We start from the raw sequence: 17,228 nt of genomic DNA, 5'->3' as shown, positions 1-17,228 counted from the left end.
ATTTCCTCACACACTGTTCATGTAAATAATGATTGTTTTGCATTCTTCTTGGTGCGTGGGGAGAATTGATGGACTGTTGGTTTGAGCAGTGTGGTTGGAGAGGTGGCAATTTCACCCTCCAATCCACTGTCACTTTGGCTATTGTATATATAGTGGAGTCATAAAATAAAGTTTACTTTTTTAGGTTATTTTTCTTTCCTTTTACATCTAGCCTGCTTCTGTGAGTTATTTCGTGTCACAGTGGGACAGAGGAACTGGAATTCAGAATGTCACATTTACTGAATCCAACTTTAATTTTTACAGAGCAGCTCTGAGGTCCCTCCCTTTGTGTGTGTAAGGAATACATCAGGAGTTACATCTGAACAAGATGCTGTTTGCTTCTGGGCATGTTTTTATTGTCCCAGAGAGATTTTCAGCTGATAAGACTACATTTTGTAGCCCATATAGAAATCAGCTGGCTTAGTCACAGAAGATGGTAGATTCTGCTGCAAATTTCCTGAGTTTCTTGGCATTTATTTGACTAGCTGTTAGCATTTATCTGACTACCTGTACTCCTCCTTTTCACTTGAGTGGCTACAGCTGTGACATCAAATTCTTGAAGAGGAGAAAGGCACCTCTGTTTTCTGAAAGGTCAGTGAGAAGCACGACCTTGTGAAAGCACGACCTTCCCTGAAAGGACATTTTACCCTGAAAGGATTTTACATGCCAAGATGTCCACACTGTGTCTTTGTCCTGTATCTTGGATGTCCTGTATCCTGCACTTCTCTTGTGACACAGCACTCCCAAAGAAAACACAATTCTTATGCACCTCTTCTGGTATTCCCTATACAGACTGGAGGCTGTGTGGCCTCCCTGAGAAAATGCATGTTTGGCATCTTCCAGGTTTGCTATTTCCCCAAAATTTAAGTGCAAAATTTATTTGCACTTTCCCCAAAATTTAATTGCTTAAACTGATACTGGTATTTCCATGGGATAAAGCCATACACACAGAGAAAGGAGTACCTGGGGTGACCTGTGCTACTGATTCACTGTCCTTCCTCTGTTGCAGCCACAGGTGGAAGTGTCTCCCCACCCATGTGAGCAGCTGATATTTCTGCCATGTCTTGGTGTGCTGCATCTTTGCTCCTCCAGCTTTGAATTCCCCAGTGCCACCCAAATCCATTCAGCTGCTGTCACTGCCTCTGGCACTTGTCACTGAGGGCAAGATGTGACACACATTTGCCTCCCAGCAGCCTTCACCCAGGCCTGTGCAGGCATCTGCTCACCTTTTTCAAGGAAATTCAAAATTAAGAGGAAAAGATGAAATTTGAAGTGAATGTGATGGTCCCTGGGTTTTTTTAAAGTGGGGTGCTGAGTGAAAACACAACCTCTCTTTGTGCAAGTCACTGATATTTGAGGTAAGTCTTCATGGCAGTTTCTTACTGGAATTCCTGCTGCATTTGGCACATGATGGATGAAGCAGGAGATAGAATAAAGGATGAAACAAAGCCTTAAATAATTTCTGTGATTGTAGAGCTTTTGTTTGTTTAGGGACAGGTATTAGTGCCTGTCAGCTGAACAAACTGTGTCTGTGCTCTAAAGGCACCTGCTTGGAGTTTTTTTTCTTTCCCAGTCTCCATAAAGAAGCAAACAGATCTGTGTCTATTTTAGCACTTCCTGAGGGAGTCAGATAGACCCTGCTAACCTACAGAATCCCTTAGCCACACTCTGCACCTTTACTGACACAGCTTTACTCAGGTTTTCTGTCTAGTTACACACAAAATCTGCAATTACAGCTGCTGGATTTGATAAGTGCTTCATGGTGCCCCTGCAAACCAACCTTACATTATTAACATGCCCAAGTAAAATCTCATGGAAAGTTTTACTGCACTTTCCCTGCCAATGCAGCCTTGACCAATTCCCTCAGCACAGCCAGGTGAGTTAATGTTCTGTACCTGTTTCCCAGTTGTCTGAGCTCTCTGCTGGGAGCTCACAGGGGTGCCTTTGGCTTTGCTAGGAGAGGATGTGCAGTCCCCAGGAGCAGCCCCTCTCCCTCTTTTCAATAGGTACACAGAGGGATTTGAATTGGCACAGAGCAGGAATCTGGCAGCTGATAAAACACCATCCTCTGAGGTCACAGCTGACCAAACACACCTTGCTGGAGATGCCCTGGTGGAGGATCAGCCTCCACTCCCTGGGCTGGCAGCAGGGGCTTCTCCTGCTGAAGGGAGAGAGCAATTCTTCCTCTGCCTTTTCACAGAGAAACTCTTCTCCCTCCTGCCAGCAGGATTTGAGTTTTATTTTTCTGCTAATCCTGCCGTTGCTTGGCCATGTGCTGGTGCCAGTGGTAGGGGGGCACCCAAGGCAGGCAGAGGTCACTGTCAGGGTGGGGAAACCCTGGCCCAGGGTGCCCAGAGAAGCTGTGGATTCCCCAATCCTGGAGGTGTCCAAGGCCAGCAGAATGGGATTCTCAGAAACCACTCCTAGTGAAGGTGTCCCTGCCCATGGCAGAGTGTTATAGGTGATCTATAGATGACAGAGGGAACTAGATGATCTTTAAATCTCCTTCCAACCCAAACCATTGAATGAATCTATGATTCTAAGCCCTAAAACGAATCTCCCCTGTTTAATTCGTGACCTGTTGTGCAACACTGCAAAGTCAATTCCTTTTCTTTCACAGATTTCATAACCACAAAAGCAGGGGGAGGCAGCTGTGCTACGCGTGCCAAGGCGAGCCAGCACTGAGCTACACGTGCACAAAGTGCTTTTGTCACCTTCCTTCCTTCTCACACGACTTGGCACTGCTGGGTTTTCCTTCCCAGCAGAAGGTGGAAGCTGCTCAGGATCTGAAACAAAAGTGTTGTTTTGTTCTCAGCAGTGATTCCTTATGCAGTGAGAACTCCTCAGATTATTCTGTTTATCTGCCAAGCAGAAGAAGACACCTAAATAACTGTTCAAAGTACTTTGAAACCATGTCCCAAGAATAGCACAGGTTCTCACATTCCTTCCAGACAAACAATAAAAGGTTTTGGCCTTTGGTTTTGTTTTTTTTTTTTTTCCTGTTGTGACTATACTTATTTGTACAGTTTAAACTTCTTAAAGTATTTTATAATTTCTGCCATATTCTAAAGCTTAATGACTTGCCATGTCTTACCAGGATGCATTTATTAGTTCACACTATATATCCTATTCTTTTGTACCACAGGTATGTGTAAATTGGCAATGTGTGGTTTTAGCTGACAAAGGGATTTGCAGAGCCATGCAGAAGAAATCTATGTGTGATAAAGAGATCACACAAAACATATAAAGAGCATTTTTCTCTTGGTGCCTGACCTGTAACTACCTCAAGCCTGTGCAGGTGGTTCTGACCACAGGACAGAAATTCTTTACTCATTTCTCCACACCTTTCTCCAGCTCTCCCTTTAAAACAGCAACAGATACAATAATTCAATTGTTCACAGTTTGTTGCCACTCACTGTGTACTTTTATCATTGCCTATGGATTTCTCTTTTCTTTGCCCTGTGGCAAATAACACATTCCTATAGAAATCAAATGACATATCACTTTCTTTACAGAACTGGAAACTCAGTGATTTTTATGCTTCTTCAAGTGGGAATGGCTTCTGAAACACAGCTCCTGTTCTGTGTCTTGAATCACTCAACTGAATAATAGACTTTATACAAGAGCATGCAGTGATAGGCCAAGGGGGAATGGGATTCTAAACCTACTGTCCTTCCAAGATGGGATATTAGAAAGAAATTCTTCCCTGTGAGGGTGGTGAGGCACTGGAACAGGTTGCCCAGAAAAGCTGTGGATGCCCCTGGATCCCTGCAAGTGTTCAAAATGAGGTTGGAGGAGGCTGTGAGCAACCTGGGATTGTGGAAGGTGTCCCTGACCATAGCATGGTTTTGGAACTTTAAGGCCCCTCCCAACACAAACCATTTTATGGTTCTATGAAATATCTCTTATTGCAGCCAGTGGAACAATTCAAGATTTCGTGGTCAGATGGGTTGAACTGAAGGAGGAAAGGAGCTTCTGTAGCTCACAGGATGAGCTCTGGTAGAAGTGAATCTCCAAAGATGGGAGAGGAGGGCAGTGCAATCTTCCTGCATGTAGCTTTTCCTCTGCTGTCACTTGAATCTGCTCTCAGGAATATTCCTGAATACACCCTCAGGAAACATTCCAGCTCATTTGTCCACAACCTCTGGGGAAGAAGATTTGAGACCTGATGCATGTGGGCAATATTTTATCTCTTCCAACTACTGCATTCACAGAGCTGGATGAGCTCACACGTTGTACATTCCCCTGTTTGTGTGCAATGACAAATTTAATTACAACTGATCCTTAGAGATGATGTAATCACTCTTTTTATAATCCCGGTGTCTGCTGATAACCATCAGGTGAAGCTGTTGACTCTCTACTCACATTGCTGCAGGGAATTTCCCCAAGCTAGGGGAACAAGCCAAGGACAGCCATAAGTGAGGTGTGTCATTGTTTCTGTCCTTCCCCTCCTCATTTTTTCCCCAGTTCTGACCAGCTAGAAGGTGAACAGAATCTTTCTTAATTAAAAGTGCACCATAAGTGTGGCTTTTTGGAGGCATCTTGTTGTGTGATTGCATCACTACTGAAAACTGTTTTGTATTTCTGCTCCTTCAAAACTCCTCTGTCCTCCTCTTTCCCCCTTTCACCTGGGGCAGAACAGACTCCTCTCCCTCTTCAGCCAACAACAGTATGGCTGAAAATACTTTGAAAAACTATAAAACTGGATTTTTGCAAGGCTGGAGTGTATCTGGTAAATTCAATACACCCGCAAGGGTAACCTACTCAGGGTGTCAAGAAACCAGAGTTTGGGTGGTAAATCTCAAGAAAACCCAAACCCTCCTTGGTTTTATTCTTTTATACACAAAAAAGCAAAGATATTGTTCATTTGGAGAAAGGAGGGAAAGCTTTGGGATATTAAGGGAGTTTGGAGAGCCAACCACAATGAGTCAAATCTCAGGCTTCATGGGATAAGAGTAGATCCTTTCTGGAATCCTGCAGGAATATCTTTGGATGAATCATTTAGTGGAGAGAAGACCAGCCTAGGATAGAAAATATGTTTTTCCCAGTCAGATAATGAACCTCTCAGTGCTCCTCCCTCCATCCCCTCTATTTCTGTACTGGCAGCAATAACAATAACTATTAATTTCAAGTGGCATGAGTTTGGGAAAGTGCTGCTTTCCAGTGCAGTAATGCAGGAAATAAGCAAAACCACAAACCTGTCTATGATATAGTGAACTAATGAGACTCTTTTCTGACCCCATGGAGACCTGCTGGGCTGTGTACTTGAGCCTGGAGATTGTTCTGTGTGGCAAGCACATTTCTCTCTCTCTCTCAGGATTTTTCATAGAGGTGCACAGAGAGAAAGAGAAAACAATTTCTATTTCTGCTCCTTGTTTTTCCTATGTGGAATGTGTTTGGAGAATTGTTTCCCTGGGGTGATTGCTTGGTTGGATTCTGGTGAGGATTGTTTGAGCCTGGTGGCCAATCCAATCCACCTGGGGCTGGATCTTTGCGAGAGAGAGAGAGAGTCACAAGTTGTGAGTTAGTTGGATATGGTAGGTAAAAAAGTAGGTTTGTAGTTTTAGTATCTCCTTTAAATAGTATATTAATGTATTATAGTATAGTAATAATAAAGAAATCATTCAGCCTTCTGAACTGGAGTCAGACATCATAATTTCTTCCCCCTGGGTTCACCTGCATTTCCAATAGTTTTGTCCTGCTTCCCAAAGGACCTGCCACCCCTGGGAGCTGCTCTGGGTACCTGTCCCCAGGTGACCCAAAGCTGCACAAGCAGCAGTGAGGGCAGGGGTTTTGCAAAACCACATTTGGGACAGGGGAAAGATGCTTTTAGGTGTCTGCACATCCCAGCACAAACCAAAGTGTTTAGAGCATGACTTAGAGCTGAGACAGATCACCTGAACATGCCAGTGGAACGTGTTTTGTTTCTAGTTGGGATCTACCTTTTTGTGTTTGGGCTGTGACCAAGCCATGTTTTATTTTTCCCAAACCTCCTCTCAGGTAGTGCAGTGCTGGTCCCCTCCTTCATCCCTCACATTTACCTTACCCCAGTGCAGTCAGCCACAACATAATGAAGAATGGGAAAATCCAACAACGCTGCTCTCAGGCTGGGCCATGAGGCACTTACAGCCAGGAACAGGGAAAAAAGAATGTGCTGGAGCAAAAGCAAACACAGATCTGCAGTGATAAGATCAGAAATGGCACCGGCGTTCTTTTGTTCTCCTCAACTGAACGCAGGTTCTGACCTTTGTGGGTTAATTTTAGAGACATGACTTCAACTTTCAGGTAGTGTTGCTTGTTTGGACAGCACCTGCAGTGGAAATTGGAGTCAGATTTATGAAAATACTTCCACTCAGCCAATAAATCCCACATTTAAATAAAAAAGCTATAGGGAAATATACTTCATGAGTACATGGATTACTGCTTTTCTATAAATATCCGGGGTGTGCACTTTTCTTTTACATTTGCACATGAATCTTTCCCCATAAATTTCATTCACCTGCTGTTTGATTAACTCAGGTTAGAAGACCGTTTACACCTGACTATTAAAATTGCAAAGTGAGACGTGGATTCAGGATTGCTCAACAAAGGAGGGGCTCCTCCCTCCCCTTTCATCTCCTCCAGCAGAGTAATTTCCCCCTTCCCTGTTAAGTAGCAGAGCTGAACAGAAAGTTGTCACAGAATCAGAGAATCACTCCATGGTTTGAGTTGGAAGGGACCTTAAAAATCATCCAGCTCCAACCCCTGCCATGGGAAGGGACACTTTCCACTAGACCAGGCTGCTCTGAGCATCATCCTACACACCTTGGACACTGCCAGGGATGGGGCAGCCCCAGCTTCTCTGGGCAACCTGTGCCAGGGCCTCAGCACCCTCAAAATAAATAATTTCTTTCAAATATCTAATCTAAACCCACCCTCTTCCAATTTGAAGCTGTTCCCCCTTGCCCTGCCACCACCTGCCCTCATAAATAGTCTGTCTCCATCTTTCTTGTAAGCTGAATTCCCAGCGGCTTCATACCAGACTAATTCAGAATTTGTAGCCATTTTCCCCTTCTTGAGACTGAGTTCACAGCTCCTTTTTTGTCTTCAGCAGTAACTGGAAGACAAAGGCAGTAGAAATGCCCAGCAAGAAGATTTAATAATTTGTGATTATTGTGATTAATTAATAATTTGTGATTGACAGTGGAGCTACTGTGCTTACTGTGCTTTGTGCTGGCCCTTTGTGGGACATGACTGTCCCTTTCCCAAGGAGATCACAGTGCAATAAGAGACAGTGGAAGAAATAAGCTCTATGCAAAAATACCCAGCCATTGATCAAAGAAATATTTATATTTTGGGGGGTTTTTTATGCCATGCAGTAATGCATCTCCCATGCCACATCACAGAAAAAGAGATTACTTACCAACAGCCTTTGTGATTTATATTTCACGTGTGCATATATTTATATATTTCCTCTATCTGTAAGGACACATATGTCATGAGGCCCTCAAGCACTGATTTTTCATTTCAGTGCCTTCTGCACCCACCTCCCCTTATGTTCCACACAGAGGAGCTCTCACCACCCTCCACACCCATCCTATTTTGCACTCTGGTGTCCATTCATGCTCTCTGCTGTTCAGAGAGACACATGGTGGAGAATGAGCAATAAATGTGCACGTGGGCAGTGTATCTCAAAGTACTCCACTTAGCAGTGGGTAACCACTTCTTCCTTTCTTGAGGAAATACATTTACAATCCTAAAAGTTTCTCTATTTCTATGTCTCTCCACAGCTTGCATTGCTTTTATAAAAGTAAATAAATAGAATAAAGATCCTCATGTTGTTCAATCACTTGCATTTATTTGGGTTTTAAGCTTTCTTCAGGGAAATAGAAATTTTTCCAAGTGCTTCAGGTTTCCACACACCTGTTGCACTGCAACAGGAAATAACTCACAGAAGCAGGCTAGATGTAAAAGGAAAGAAAAAGAACTTTTAAAAGTCAACTTTATTTTCTGACTCCACTACATATGCAATAGCAATAATAACAGTGGATTGGAGGGTGAAACAGCCACCTCTCCAACCACACTGCTCAAACCAACAGTCCATTAATTCTCCCCACCCACAAAAAAGAATGCAAAACAAACATTATTTACCTGAACATGTGTGAGAAAACTCAGTGGAAATATATAAATATCAGAAGGTACAGGACCTTTTAGAAGAACTTTAAAACTTTCAAAAAAACAAAGTAGCACACACCAGTTCTTTGCCTCCTGTGGTACCAACTGAGCTGCTGCACTAATTCATCTGAAAGCTTTCTGTGCCAGATGTGGGCAGATTTTTAGTCTTTAAGGAGTGGTATCCATGGTTTTCAGGAAATCTTTGTGGAAGTGCTTCAGCCAGATATATAACCACTGAATTTCTCTGTTAATAAAACAAGAGAAATTCATCTTAGTGAAACCCTGATGAATTGTGAAATATAGCCGAATCATATTTCCAGAATATTCTGAAAACTTCAAATGGCAGCTGCTGTAGAGATGCAAACTTTAAAGTTGTTTCACAATCCTTAGGCACTGAAATCAAGTGGCTGCCAATGTCAACACAATCTTGGAGTACTTGAAAGGATGTTTTAAATTATTTTAATATTTCTTTATTTGTTAGTGATCATAGATCCTCTTCTTATCCTATGCACTATATATTTGAAATACAGAATCACAGAATATCCTGATTTGAAAGGAACCCACAAAGATCAGAGTCCTGGCCCTGCACAGACACCCCAAAAATCTCACCCTGTGCCTGGCAATGTTGTCCAAACTCCTGGAGCTCTGGCAGCCTCGGGGCTGTGCCCATTCCCTGGGCAGCCTGTTCAGTGCCCAACCACCCTCTAGAGGAAGAATCTTTTCCTAAAATCCAACCTAAACCTCTCCTGACACCACCTCATGCCATTCCCTCAAGCCCTGGCACCGTTCACAGGGAGCAGAAATTGGTGCTGCCCCTCCACTGCCCCAGTTCTCACTTTCTCACCCACCTTTCCTTTGCAGGGCTCATACAGGAGTTTGAAGGATGGTTTTGTGGTGATTCATTTAAAGAACTGGTGCTTTAGAGAAGGATCCTTAGCTGAATTGTTTCTGGGTATATTCTTGCTAGATTAACGTGCCAGATTCTCGTGTTTGTCTCGAAAGCAGGGACAGATCAGGCTGGTGGAGGAGAAAGTCTCCAATGCCAGAGCCTAGCCTAGAAAATTATTGAATTAATACCCCTCAGGAGAGCAAACCAGACCAGATTAAAGTGAGGAAAGGAAAGAGCATTCTAAGGAACTGAGACAAAGAAATAACAGCAGAGGACAAGTCTTAGTCACTGATCTCCTGCTGGAGCCCTAGAAGGAAGACAGTAAGCCAGGGAAACAGAGCCTTCCATTATCTTTAGTCCTGAAACGAAAAAAAACAAGATTATGGGTCCCATCCTCCTCCCATTAATGCTGGCAGGCCCCAGAAGAATAATTTGCATTCCAGCTAAGCCCTTGTTGTTTTCGTATCTGACTTGCAAAATGGTTTCTCAGAAATCAGCTGGAACAGGCACGGGGAGCTGAGCCCACCTGGCAGTGGGATTAACCCAGAAAGGAGCTGGATGTCTTGGAGCTGCCCCAGAGCATCATCACAGGGAAATTCAAAATCATCTCAGGCTGAAACATCTTTCACAAACTCATGGGCTGGTTGCACACAAGGCTGTTTCAACTCCCTGTACCCTGTTCACAAATGTCACCAAATTCCTGTACCCACACCTGTGTTGTGCAGGGACGTTTTTTGTGAGGCTTTAGAGCATGAAAAAGGATTGTGACATGCCATGCCTGGTATACTGAGCACTCATTACAGGTAACTAATTCTTTTTTTTTTTTTAAAGTGCACAAAGGTTGAGGTTTTTTTTTATTGTGAGAAAAAAAGCAGCTAGAAGCATTCAATAATCCACATACACATGGAGTTAACTTTGTCACTAATTGCAGTAATTGGCACTGCCATTCTGTTGAGGCTAGGCAGAGAGTGGGAGAGTCAAGCTGGTATTTTAGAGACAGAAATTTCTGTAACTCTATATCCAGTCTGGATGGGGCTCTGAGCAGCCTTGTGCTGGGAGCTGCCCTGCCCATGGCAGGGGGTTTGGAAGGAGATGATCTTTGAGGTCCCTCCCAAAACAAATCATCCTGTGACTCTGGTAATGTGTGTTATAATGGATATAGTATTTATATTTGTGTAATTACATGAGTCACCTATTATCTCATTTTTATATTAGCTCACTGCTTTAAAGATGTTAATTATATTGTCATTTACCTGATTCATGCCTTCATTTATTTACTGTTTCTAATGATAAATACCGGGATTTAAGATGTTTGAGGATAAATCCCAGATTTTTGCTGGGATGATTCTACAGAAGGCACACCTATCTAGGAAAACAAGTTGTGTGTTACTGCTCGTGAGCAAAAGTCTTAATTTTTTGGGAAAAAAAAATCGACCTAGTGAAACAAACTTGGAACTAACTGCCTGTGTGTTCCTCTGCAGGCTGAGCTACTCAGAATTCCAGGGTCAGCCCCTGTGCCTGGATGCTCAGCAGGGAGCAGCTCCATTGCCCTTGTGCTATTTGTGCAGAGGGGTCCAACCCAGACTGGATTCCAAGGCTGTTCAAACATGGAATACTTGGCTGCTGCACCAAGTATTAACTCAAACATGTGGGGTGGATTGTTGGAAGAAAATCACTTTAGCACAGCAACCAATTAATGATCAACATTCAACCAAAAGAGATTCCCCCACATACCCTCAGCACATTCTCTTTGGCCTCATCTTCTAATTTTGGTCCTGAATCTTTTAGATCTTGCACCTGTCACTGAAGCAATGAAAAATGTATGATTGGAGCCTTTCCTTGCAAAAAAACAAAAAAACAAAAAACAAACAAAACCCCCCCCCAAAAAAAACCCCCAAAAAACCCGACCCAAACAACAACAAAACAGGGAAAATCTTTCACAAATGCCTTCTCTGAATAAAAAGAGGTAACACTTTCTCCCAGTGACATCTATGCTTCTAAAAAAAGTGTGGGCCAGGGAGAGTTGATGCACTGAACCTCTGATCTCTCACAGTGCTTAACTCTTAACTCACTCCCTGGTTCTCCCAGCACAAACTGCTTTAGAGGGATGAGCTCAAAGCAGTTTAATTTTAGCCAATTTTTGTCTCTGCCTTGGGGGGCCAAGAGAGGTCCATAGCTCCTATTTAGTGATATTTGTGTTGAGGGTGATGTTTTGGCACCTCCTTTTCTTTTTCACTTCCCATTTCTAGAATTTTTTCTTTTTTTTTTCCCTTTTCCTTTTCCTTTTCCTTTTCCTTTTCCTTTTCCTTTTTTTCCTTTATTTTTTTTTTTTTAATTTTTTTTTTCTGTGAAACCTCAACAATTTGAAAAAAGTGGTGGAAGTCTGGAATCCTGATCCTGGCTGTGGTGGTATTTTTTTGCATGGTGTTGAAGCAAAAGTAATGATTTACTATGAAAAGGGTGTAGGTATGTATGAAATAAGTCAGCCTAAGATGGAGCAAGGTTTTCTTGCACAGTCATTACCTAAAGCATTTAAAGAAAATTATCAACATAGAGGAGTCATTGGCAAAAAAATTGCTCCATTGAAAAGTCTTTAACTACAGGGGTTTTTTTCCCCTGAGAGAACAGACTATTGAAAAAACAAAACCTGTTTACAGGTAAAGAAAACCTCCCTGAGAAGTGGATTCTTTTCACTGGAATTATCATGGAAAACTTATCACAACACTTATTCCCAAAATACTGCCAAGTAAGTTTTATTTTGCCTTTATAATTGTATATTTCGGATAACATTGCAATTTCACAGAGTTGGGAAATCAAAGTGTTTAAATTCAGGTAAGAGTCAAAACCAGACTGTTCAGCCTTAATGCAGCCAAAACTTTCCTTCAGACTGAAAATCTTTTTTTCAGAGCACCTTGCAGCTCTTTGGAGAGTGGTGACATTTTGAGTGTTGAGGTTAAAGTTCAGAGTTTTGAAACACCACAGAGATCCCTATGGCTCTCACAACCACTGCTACTTTTGTTAATGCTGAGCCCAAATAATTTTCAAAATTTTGTGGCTCAATTCTATGGATCAAGGCTGGGAAGGGGAAAACGTGATTTATAAAATATCCTTCTTAAAAAACATCCTGAAACACCTGTGGCAAAAAGGTGCTTTTTGAATGAATTCTTTGTTCCAATATCTAGAGGTGAAACAAAATAATTGATCACAGGAGTGGATACAGAGCATCAGAGTTGGGTTATTGATGTTGCACTTTTACTGTTCACAACATTCCCTGGCTCAGTGCTCTTGAATCCTACCCTGGAACCCAGAGGTAATTTCTTTATTTTCACCTGTGGTCTGTGATTAAAGTGGATATTTGTTCTCTGACAGTGGGGTATTTTAATGTTGTTCCTGAAGCAGATGTTGTGCTGGGGATGCTGCTTCATAGAAAGCTGAAAATTTCTTCTCTGCAATTTTCTCTTCATTTTCCTTTCCAGAATTAGGGAGACTACACAGCTTTATTCCCTGGTAGAGCAAACAAATGCAAATGCACAGCAGAGAAGAAAGAAGTAAAGAAATGCAGTCCCGGAAAGAGCAGGGTGCCATTAGCATAGATGCAAATAATCAGAATTTTTCTAATTGTGGTTCTGGAGCCCCCTTGGCTGCTCCTCTCTGAGCTGTGTCTGTGCAGGGCTGCAGCATCCTCTGATGTGCTGTGCTTTGGTGCTGTGCCCTGCCCAAATGCAGAGCACACCTCCTCCCTTCCAAACCCCTGTCCTGCACACAAACCTTCTCCTTATTTTTGCTCTCCTTATTTCCAGAGCATTTTGACAAATCCATCTTTTGGAAGCCCCAGGGATTCCAAGCTATGCTGTGACCTGTGGGCATTGATTTGTTTCAGCTGCATCTCTGGTTCTTTATCTGTTCTCCTTGTCCTGGTGTTTTGGATTGGATTTCTCTTCCACTTGCTCTTTTCAGGATAATGCAATGCAAGGCTGGGAAGGAAAATGCAGGTTTTATTTAGGCAGAGCTACTCAGAGCCCACTCATCACCTTTGCAGCTCAGCAGCACAAGAGGAACTCTGCTTTGCCAACTGGAAACATCAATAGTTTATAATGCATTAAAAAGTATCTCAGCATGAACTCCAAATTCCCTAAATCCAGGAGGCAAATAGAGGTACCTTTGTCTCTTGTTTCTTTCCTTTCCATGTCCATAATTTTTTTTTCTCCCCAAGAAAAAAATAATGACTTTCCCTAGCCTGGTTGGGCTGAGTTTTGGATTTTGGATCTTGTTTTAAGGTCTTCAGTGTGGTTGATGTGGGAGAAGGGAACTGTTGGAACAGGATGTGTTGTTTAGGTCTCAGGCCAAGGCAATTTATACTCCTTGAATACTCAATGCCAATACCATCTCTTTTCCTTATATCTGATTACATTTTAATTCTTCTCAGAAATATTTCTTTTACCCTGTAACATTTTAAACCCTCATGACTTGTAAATTTTGAGTGTGCATTTAAAGCCAAACATTTTGAATGTCTTGGGGCTTTTGAGATTTATCATATCTGTGCTGTTTCAAATCACACCAAATTAGAAATGCACAAATCAGTAGGAAATAAGAAAGTTGATGAAAATAACCACCCTGCATTCTCTCTAGCACTGAAGTTACAAAAAGCAGCTTTTCTGGAAGCAATTTAGACATGGGAGAATCTTGTGATTTATGATGGATGAGCAAATAAATATAAAATAAAAACCTACAGTTCTGAGTTAATAAGCTGATACAGAAACAAATCCAGTTATTTCCTCTGAATAATGCAGCTGAGGGGGGCTGAGCCCTCTGGAATCACACACTAAGGAACTGAAGAGAAAATTCAGTGGTAGGGCATTTCTTACACAAGTGTGGCTGTAAATAATGCAGAATGGCAGCTGGAAATGCCACTGACCCACAGCTAGTATTAAAATCATAACATCAGTATTATTATTAATAACAATTATAATGAAAATAAAAGAAAATTGCAACAACAACAATGAGAGTAATAATTATCTTGAGTGATTGTAGAAGGCAGGGGAGGTTTGAAAGTCTGAAATCCATATTGTGACCACACTTTGTGACCACACTTGTGCAGGTACATTCTGCTTCTAAGGAATATTATTATTATTATTATCAATAATAATAATAATAATAATAATAATAATAATAATAATAATAATGCTGTTTCATTCACCAGCATTTCCTTATGGGAACAGGCTGGCCACAGAGCCCTGTTTGTGTTATCCTAGCACAAATGATAAATTTTTGGTCTTGTTTATAATGATGAAACACATTTTGATTTTTACCAATGACAGTTATGTGAACTTACAGACATTTTTACACACATGGGAAGCACAATTCTTACCTACAAACCCCATTTTTCCTTTACTCCTAACACCCACAGACCAAAGCACATCCTCACTGACAGTACTGAGACATTTTTGGAAGTTCTTGGACATGTAAGTTTGGTACTACTGCAGGATAAAAAGAGGTAAAAACAGCATTATCCACTTCCCCCAAATTGTGATTTCCACAAGAAATTCCATTTCTGACTTTCAAAATGACAAGTGAGAGTCTGGAAGTGCTTGGGATGGCTGTCAGGAGGGAAAATTAGAAAACTGAGTGCCTCAAGATGGGTTGTTTATTTTTCAGCTGTCACTAGCACTTCTCCCCAACATTTGCTGCTTCTAATTCAAGTTGGCTGAGGGGCTAGAAACCCACGAGAATTTTGGTTTTCTCCACATTGTGTTCTTTGATTTAATAAAAGATACTGCCTTCATCAATTCAGCAGCCCTCTGTATTTCTTTTAGCTTCATCCTTCTTTGTTTTGGGAACTTAAACTCCTGGTAAACTCATGCTTTTAACAAGGTGTTTTTAAACAGATGGAAATTAGTATTTAAAGAGAGGTTTTTTTTTTTTTTTTCAAAGTCCTGAGTCTTTGATCACCCCAAAGGAATGACATGGCTTTTTGCAGGTGAACTACAAGTCATTTAATCTTGTTATTTCCTTGTGTATCTTCACCTTCCAGCTCTAGGCGAAACCTGAGTTTCTTCAGCATCTTTCAAAAATAAATGTAAGAATTAAGTGATCATTTAAATCTTGAGTTTAAAGGTTGGTTAAGATGAGTCACAAGGAACTTAAAATATTTGAGAAGGGTCACCAGTTTCATACTGGAAAGTCTCTGTAAAGCATGTGGCAAAACTTGTTCTGTGTTTACCAGAAAGCAACTTTTAGTGTAAAGTACATGACAAGCTGACTTAAAAGTTGTTTTTGGCTTTGGTCAAGGTGAAAGAAGAGAAACTGTGGAATTGAGGCTGCCTAACAGAGGAGCTTATCTCAACCTCAGCCCTGGTGACAGGCTCTAATGCAACATCCAGCCCCTCTGCTGTCTCTATTTCCTGGAAAAAAAATTTAAAAAAGAATTTTGGGGTTTTTTTTAATGCAATATGTCATTTGCTGTATGTTAGGAAGAATGGGTTTATGCTGCAAAATCTGAGCTTGGTTTCTTCTTTAGAGTCATAAGAGACTCCATACAAGTTAAGTGTCACTAAAAACCAGTGGTGCTTCTAAGATACTCGGAATTTGACTTAACAGACTTTGCAGCCAAGTTTCCATAGATGTGGTTTCAGAGAAAATCCTGGTTCAGAAAGTAGGGAGTGGCATTTCCCACCCTGTACTCCACAGTTTGCAAGCTCATTAAAGATCATTTGCATATGAGTAGGACCTGCAGAAGTCAGGAAAGGGGCTGAGGGTTAAAATTTACCCTGGTGTGTGGAATTTCACCACCACAGTCCCCATGGTGATATATTCTTAATTTATTAGAGATAAGAATCTCGAATTCTTATACCATGAGCAAGAATTAGAGACTGGGTTTGGTCCTATGGAAGTCCAAAAGGGAGAAATCTGACAACACTGACCTCCTAAGCAGAGGGAAAATGTGATTTCCAATTATTTATGCAAGCGGAAATAGCTTATATTTAATCTTTAAGAATTTCAGTTAGGTCTGTAAACAATTGATTGCTAAGAAAAGATCTGACTGAGTCAGGAGTTTCTACTTCAAACAAGGCACAAAGCTGAAATTGCTGCCTCACACCAGAAAACAATACCCTTAAGTTCATTTCAAGGAATATTTTTATTTGTCTTACTTCCCTGTCAGAGTAAAACCAAAATGAAACCAATTTTAGAAAGAGGCTGCCAAAGCAAAAATCTGGAATTTCTGCAGTTATAGGTGTGCCAAGTCCTGCAGGTCCAAAAAAAACTTGAAAAAGAATTAGGTAAATAATGTTCTTCCCTCTTCAGGCGTTACTCTGCCCCACTCCACCCCATCCCACCCTACTCAGGACAGCATTCCTCTCACATAGTGTGGCTGGAAATAAATCTCACTGAAAATGATTTAATGAAGACTTTTAGCAGTATAAACCTCAGGCAGGGTAGGGTATTCAAAAGATGACAAAATGTAAATGTTTAAATCACTGATGAGCCCCAGGCGCATGGAGGCAGGTTTGACATCACTGAGTTAAAATTGTGACCCAGATTTGGTGACCAGCAGCTGCCTATAATTAGGAGCAGTTTACCTGCTAAAGAAAATGGGGACAAACTCAGCTAAATGGGGAAAAATTTCAGCTAAGAATGACAAGCCTGCTTATCCAGTACTTTCCACCTGCTTCAAAGGAGTGAAATAATGGAGATTTACAACCACTCCAGTCTCTTTACAGCATTGCAGAAGCAGTGACTGGCATCTGTTTAGTGAATTTCTAGCAATTTGTTGTTCAAATACAATAAACACACAAGTTAGAACAGAATATTTCAACATTTACTCCCAAATAATTAATAATAGAGGAAAATATGAAGGGAAAAAAAAAGGTGGATCTATTGATTAGGGCAAGACTTTCTGGACCCAAGGCTCCTCAGTTCTGCATCTTAGTCTTGCATTGCCCAGACCCAAGGTTGTTAAAATATTTTAATTATTGAATACCCTGAACAAAAGGGGTTTCAGATGTGTTGCACTGCTCACTAAATTCTTTCTGCCTTTGACTCACCTTTGGATCACACCCAGCCCTTGCTCCAAGAAGGAAAAGCAAGCGTGCTTGAACAGAAAACGTTGGGATTTATGACAGGACGGGTTCAGGTGTGAGATTTTTGT

General features: G+C 41.4%; 1 long non-coding RNA gene across 2 annotated transcripts; it reads right to left on the bottom strand.

Moving 5' to 3' along the window:
• Positions 1–3,013: 3,013 nt before the first annotated feature.
• On the bottom strand, positions 3,014–17,192 carry LOC146768834 (uncharacterized). Of its 2 annotated transcripts, XR_014957130.1 has the most exons (3): positions 9,042–17,192; positions 8,273–8,437; positions 3,014–7,979 (listed from the first exon to the last, which is right to left on the bottom strand). It is a non-coding gene; the product is annotated as an uncharacterized LOC146768834 (long non-coding RNA). The 2 variants fall into 2 exon arrangements; XR_014957129.1 differs by having other exon boundaries at positions 3,014–8,437.
• Positions 17,193–17,228: the final 36 nt, after the last annotated feature.

Source organism: Lonchura striata, chromosome 1 (genome assembly GCF_050655825.1).
Source record: "Lonchura striata isolate lonStrDom1 chromosome 1, ASM5065582v1, whole genome shotgun sequence".
NCBI lineage: Eukaryota > Metazoa > Chordata > Aves > Passeriformes > Estrildidae > Lonchura > Lonchura striata.
This window is presented reverse-complemented; position numbering and strand designations above follow the sequence as displayed.